Raw genomic sequence first — 7,500 nt, forward strand, 5'->3', positions numbered from 1 at the left:
GTCCGTTCGTGCCAGTTAGAACTTCCCGGTACAAAGACAGTAACAAGCATAATAATTTCTTAGAGTTAGAGTTACACGAGGTCTCTTGTCTGGAGGAGAATTATATCAATCCTGTAATTGCTAGGCATTTTATTTTATCGAGGCTTAAAGTATGTGGAGCCAAACTTGGACTCGGCGGGGTTTGAATTCAAATCAAAACTAGCAGTGACTAAACACTATTAGGTTTTTTTTTAATGAGCTAACACTTCTGGCACTGCCTTAAATGATAACAATGATGATGATGATGATGATGATGATGATGAAAGCAACAACAAGAACAGAGGCAACAATAATAATGATTTCAAATTTTTGGCACAATGCCAGCAATTTCGGGCGAGTGAATAAATCGATTACATCGACTCTAGTGTTTAACTAGTACTTATTTTATCGACCCAGAAAGGATGAAAGGCAAAGTCAACCTCGGCGGAATTTGACCACACAACCTAAAGAAGGATGAAATGCCGCTACGCTTTTTACCCAGTGTGCTAACGACTCTGCCATCTCGCCGCCTTATAAATAATAATAATAATAATAATAATAATAATAATAATAATAATAATAATAATAATAATAATAATAATAATAATAATAAAATGGTCTAGGGAAAAATGGTCTAGGGAAGATAATAAAGAAGTTCTTGAGGCCTTCTACCATGCCATATATTTCCCCACAGATAAGTCTAGCACTGTACAAGCATACTTAAACTGGAGACAGAAACATCCTGAAGTAAGACCCTACATAGACAGTAACAAGCTTGCCAATGTTAGAAGAAACATTATAAAAAAGAAATTACTGACTGAAGTAGAGATTGATCAGGTTAGACAAGCAATATCGGATAAAATGAACGAAGCTGCAGCTAGAGAAGATAATACAGAGGAAATGATTATAGACCAGCTCAGGGCGGATAAAAACGAAGAGAGGATTGAAAGAGTTAGTATAAGTGATAGGCAAAGTGAAATACGCCCTGAACCAATCATAAACACTAAGACAGATGAGCATCAAATAGATAAAGAAAGTCACACAAATATTGACCCAACAGAACTACATGAGCTAAAAATCAAATCATGATTGAATGGCTGAAAATTAAAGAAACCAGCATGGATGAGCGTGATACACTTCCTAAAATCCGCAACTCTAACCAAAACATGAAAATAATTGGTAAAATCCGGCTTGCACTTAAGGATATAATTTCAGTTAATGATGTTGATATCACAAACCTCAACCACCTATACTATGCATCCGCGAAAATCTCAACGATCCTATGTGGTGTAAAGATTAGAAAACGGCAACAGTCCCACAAAAAGCCTTCTTGGCAAGAGCGTCTGCAACAACAAATTAAAGTATTTAGATCTGACATTGAATATTTGAAAAACCTTAAGGCTCACAAGACTACCAAACCTACAAAAACCCAAACATTACTGAAAAATACAATATGAAAACTATACTTGATATTGATGCCACCATAGAAACCATCAAACAAAAGGTATCTGCCAAAGCTGCCCGCATAGCGAGGTATGAAAAGCGTGTTAGATTTTTCAAGGACAACAACATGTTCAAAAATAACACCAAGAATTTTTACAGGAAGATAGGAAAAACAGCGTTTACTGCAGGGTCTGTACCATCAAAAGAAGAAGTGCAGAGATTTTGGAATAAAATCTGGGCAGAAGAAAAAACACACAACGAAAAGGCCCCCTGGATTGACAGAATATCTACAGAACTGGACCCCTTAGAAGAGCAAAAGTGGAGGGTGTCAAGGTAGAAGATATAAGATCTGCTCTCAGGAGGTCAAGCAAATGGAAGTCTCCAGGAAGGATAAAATTCCTAACTTCTGGCTGAATGCCTTCCCAGAGAGCCATGAACTGCTAACAGAACTGTACAATGATGTTTTGCAACACCCTAGTAGGATGCCTCTTTGGCTAGTTAATGGGTTAACATTCCTGCTTCCAAAAAGTGAAGAAACAAATGAACCAAAAAACTATAGACCCATAACCTGCTTAACAACTATGTACAAAACACTAACATCTGTCCTGACGGAATATACCTATAGTTTTTTAACAGACAGCAGCATATTCCCTAATGAACAGAAAGGATGTAAACGTGGATCCTACGGCTGTAAAGACCAACTACTCATCAATAAGATGATCTTAGAAGATTGTCACAAACGACACAAAAACTTATCAATAGCCTGGATAGACTATAAAAAGGCTTTTGATAGCCTACCACATAGCTGGATTAGGAAATGCCTTGAAATGTATAAGATAGCACCAACTTCTTGACTGTAAGTATGAGATCATGGAGAACTACACTAACTCTGAACAGTGACAGTGAATCCCTAAATGCTGGTGATGTAAAAATTTCGTGTGGCATTTTCCAGGGTGACTCACTGTCACCACTCCTCTTTTGTCTATCCTTAATACCTCTCTCAAAGCTGCTCAATGACGCGCAGTACGGGTATAAAATGTTTGATAAAAATATAAATCATCTCGTTTACATGGATGATTTAAAGCTTTTTGCAAAAAATGATCAACAACTCATGGGCTTACTAGCGATAGTCAAACAATTCAGTGACGACATCAGAATGCAATTCGGCCTCGATAAATGTGCAAAGGCTACCTTTATCAAAGGAAAAATGACAGAAACATCTAACGTTAACCTTGACCAACAGAATGTCATAAAAGAACTAGACCCAGCGGAGAGCTACAAGTACCTAGGGGTAATTGAAGGGAACGGAATAAGGCATTCAGAGATGAAGGAAAGGATCAGGAGAGAATGCTATCGAAGAGTGAGAGCAATACTCAAGACAGAGCTGAATGCAAGAAACAGGATCGAAGCAATCAATGCATTAGCTATACCAGTCGTGACTTACAGTTTCAATATTGTTAACTGGTCAATTACTGAAATATGTCAGCTCGACAGAAAAATAAGGAAACTGTTGACAATGCATAGAATGCACCACCCTAAGGCAGATACAGAACGACTCTATCTGCCAAGAAAAGAGGGAGGCCGTGGTCTTTTGCAACTGGCAATAACAATGAAGATTGCTACAATTGGCCTAGACACCTACCTGAAAAACTCTGAGGACTGGATGTTAAAACTTGTCTCAAAACATGAAAACAAGAAAGCATCATACTCAGTCACAAAACAGGCAAAGGAATATCTAAGTGAATTCCGAATACAACCAATTTCGGAATTAGAGATAGACATACAAGAAACAAGCACAGAAAAAGCTAGGCGCATGAAAACCCGTGCCAAAACTGCGGCCTTAGATATTCTGAATAATAAATGGCAAGAAAAACCTCTCTATGGCAAATACCCAAAGAGAGCGAATAATGCAGATATCGACAAAGCCCTGACCCATCAATGGCTAATGGCCTCTGGCTTAAAATCTGAAACAGAGGGGTTTATCATAGCAGCTCAAGATCAATGCCTACCAACAAGAAACTACCAGGCCAACATATTAAAGATCAGAAGCAGTCCAACGTGTCGTGTATGCAAGCAACAAAATGAAACCATTGACCATGTGGTCTCCAAGTGCAGTCTTCTAGCGCCTACAGAGTATCTCAACAGGCACGATAGAGCTGCACAATATATTCACTGGGTAATCTGTAAAAACCTGGATTTGCCCCATGAAAAAACTGGTGGGAACACAAACCACCCCCAGTGTTTGAAAATGACCACATCTCACTCCTCTGGAACTTCACCATTCAAACTGACAGGAAGATAGATGCAAATAGGCCAGACATCATATTGAAAGACTTCAAACAAAGAACATGCCTCCTCATTGATATGACTGTCCCAATCGATATAAACGTATCTGTCAGGACCTACCAAAAACTGAGCAAATATAAAGATCTTGAAATAGAAATCAGCAAAATGTGGAAGCTGAAGACTAAAACAATACCTGTTGTCATAGGTGCCCTGGGAATGATAGCAAAAGGGGCTGATAGCTACCTAACTCAGATACCAGGAAACACAAAAATGGCAGAAGTTCAAAAGATAGTGCTCATGGGAACTGCTCATATCCTACGCAAAATACTCTCTATGTAACCTCAAGGTTTAAAACAACCATAATTTTCGGTTTAAAAAAAAAAAAAAAAAAAACTTTTTTTTTTTTAGACATTCATTAGTACACATCCCCACCCCCCAAATATATGGCACACTAGGCATAACAACAACATGAACTTCCAACCCTGTTGTCTCTTGAGGTCTCTGGGTGAGACTTGGAGCCAACTTGTACAAATATAAAGCAAAAGTCAAACATAGAATAATAATAATAATAATAATAATAATAATAATAACTGTTTCAATTTTTGTCACAAGGGCAGCAATTGTTTGGAGAGGGGGTGAGTAGATTACATTGACCCCAGTGTTTAACTGGTACTTATTTTATCGACCCCCGAAAGGATGAAAGGTAAATTCGACCTCGGTGGAATTTGAACTCAGAACAACCACCGGGTGAAATACCGCTAAGCATTTCGTCCAGCGTGCTAACAATTCTTATTTCTTTATTGCCCACAAAGAGCTAAATATAGAGGGGACAAACAAGGACAGACAAAGGGATTAAGTCGATTATATCGACTCCAGTGCGTAACTGGTACTTATTTAATCGACCCCGAAAGGATGAAAGGCAAAGTTGGCCTCGGCGGAATTTGAACTCAGAACGTAGAGGCAGACGAAATACCACTAAGCACTTTGCCCGGCGTGCTAACGATTCTGCCAGCTCGCCGCCTTTAATAAAATCGGTAATAAGGATTTCTTTACTTGCCACTGGCGTGGTTATGAAGGCAATTTACAAAAAAAACAAAAGCGACGCTGTATGCAGAGTTGATTATGAAAAAATGAAACAGTTATGGAAAAAATATACAAAAAGTATAAAATGAGGCATTCCATTAGCAGGAAAACCACCAAGGGCTAATCAAGGAACCCCAAAGATATAGAATTACCCTGAATATAATTTCTGACATTGGCACAATGCCGCAAATTTTGTTGGAGAATGTAGTCGACTAGATTAGATTAGATTGGCACAAAGATATTATGTAATCACGAACCAACATGTAAAATTCGCACTACAAGGCACTGTACAATATTATGAGAGAGCTTCTGCGTAGTTCTTACAGCTCGACCTGTAAGAAATAGCAATCAAGTCTTCCTCAAATCAGACCCTGTCGTTTTAAACACAATGTTACATTGGATAATGCTATTCTAGATTGACTGCATCTGAAAAAATGGGATGGTTAAGGCTGGAATGCCCTTTTGAACGTAGTTTTGTTTTGATCAAAGCTAACAGGGTACTAAACAACAACAAAATCAACGTAGAGTACTAGAAATACTATAAAATAATAACTTGAGATAAGCAGACTACACAGAAGTGCGCACTTCTATGCAATGGAAGCACGCAGTAAAAATATTAGTGATAAAATGCACAAGTACATTCCAGAACCATTAATCGAACTTGACTAGTTCACCATCCACCGGGATAGTCCCTTCATCATTATGAATAGAAATTGTACTGATAATAAAGCAACCAGTTTCCTTTAAGACAAGGCAAATAAAAATTAACAACTGATGGATGCCTGTGTATCTTTTTATAGTTTCACAAAATGCACAAAACGGTCCTAAAAAATATTCAACTAGAACGAAATACCAAACGAAGTTATGTAAAAATGTGGAAAAGGGAAACTGAAAATACTGCTAACAACTGAAATCCTTTGTAATTCGAATTAAGTCTGAAGACTTTTGAGGTACTATAGTTTATACAAAATATATATAGATTCCTTTATTAGGCAGGTAATTGCTGATATCACCAATTCGAAGCTCACTATAAAGCTGTTAAGTAGATCATCACCAGAAATAATTAAACACTAAATGATTCTATAAATAACTACTGCAACTTTAATATACTACAAATGATTCCATGTTTGATAATCTTCAATAGCTAAACGAACAAAATGTTGAACGGGAGTATAAACCAATATGTACGGTATCGAAGGTAATACTGACATTTCTGACATTTGATAGAGTAATTAACTGTCGAGCCCATAGAATCAACACATTTCTGGAGCCCATATTATTGCTTCGAATCTGTGTAGGATATTTAAACTGAGAATATAGCGAGACAAAAGTTAAAAGCTGTTTGTCATATTGTCTAATGCTTTACAGTGTCCGCCACTCAAGTAACTCTTGGACTCCTTTGTAACCGAGAAAAATAACGTTTTACAACTTAGCTGTTCGATAAGTAGAGAATGATTAATTAAATACCAGACTGAAATAAGTTATGGGGCGAAGATAGTGGTAATGTAGCATGCCAGCAGTCCAAAAACTAAAATAGGTAAAAGTGTATGAGAATGATCTAGAAGCAGACATTAACGAAAATAAAGGAAAAAAATCCCCCTTGATCTTTGAATATCAACTTGAGAACTTCATGTTGTAAATATAAAGTAGACTTTATCCATTCGCAAGCAAGACCTATGTTAGAACTTGAACTCTTCAACTTTATGTATCATTCATTGAGCCAACGTTTTGTTAGAAATAGCAACCAAATCTTTCTCAAATCACACTCTATTGTTTTAAGAGAGATAAAACCCGAAAAATGTGGTTGTTGATGCAATTAGACTTTGTTACAGATATATTATCGACTAAGTGGTCATGGTTAGAATACCTTCATTCATCATGACTGAGCTTATATAAGACTAAGAAATAACAATAACAAAAGACACAGTCATGAATTAACAAAAGCGACAAAAACAATAACAACAACGACACCATTACTACTAATCTCCAGCAATAAAAGCAACAACTATAACAGCGAAACCCATTCCAAATGATACAGTACTCTGATAGCTTTCAGTTGTTAGTCACACCGTTCCATAATATCTCATGTGAGTTTCATAGACCGTGCCATTTGAAAGACTAAAATATAAGTGCCAACGAAGAAGCCACTACGCGGTATTTTGAAGGGTAGAGATAGCACCCAAGTTCTACCAAATCTCACATAGCATTCTTAAAAGAGGAAGGGTACATTGCGTAATGTAGTTTTACTTACAAACAAAAGAAAAAAATTCTGGAATAGCGTAGGAATAGCGTCTGCTGAATCAGAGTTCACCATATATTAAACAACACAACAACAACAAAAGCAATGAACTTCAACACAGCATCAGTAGCAGCCGTTCAAGAATTTGGACCTGGAGATCTCCATTTCCAGCGACTTCGAGGGTCACCTCCCAGTGGTGTCGGGCGTCAACGAAGAGCCCTCGACTACAAGACGACCAAAGTATTTTTTTCTTCCTAGGTCTGGGGTCTCATGCCCCTAAGACCTAGACCATCACCTAATCACCCTTACCCGTCTTGTTGTTTAACAACACAACAACAACAACAACAACAACAACAACATCAACAGCAACTACAACGAGCAATGGCAGGACAGGAATTCAACCTGCATGAATTTGACTTAGAAGATACGTG

General features: G+C 37.5%; 1 protein-coding gene across 3 annotated transcripts in view; it reads right to left on the reverse strand.

Moving 5' to 3' along the window:
- Positions 1-7,500, reverse strand: part of LOC115229990 (acetylcholine receptor subunit alpha-type acr-16-like) — a 918,018-nt gene that overhangs the window by 60,579 nt on the left and 849,939 nt on the right. The gene's annotated exons all lie outside the window — the stretch shown is intronic.

This window comes from Octopus sinensis, linkage group LG1, assembly GCF_006345805.1.
Source record: "Octopus sinensis linkage group LG1, ASM634580v1, whole genome shotgun sequence".
In the NCBI taxonomy this organism is placed as follows: Eukaryota; Metazoa; Mollusca; class Cephalopoda; order Octopoda; family Octopodidae; genus Octopus; species Octopus sinensis.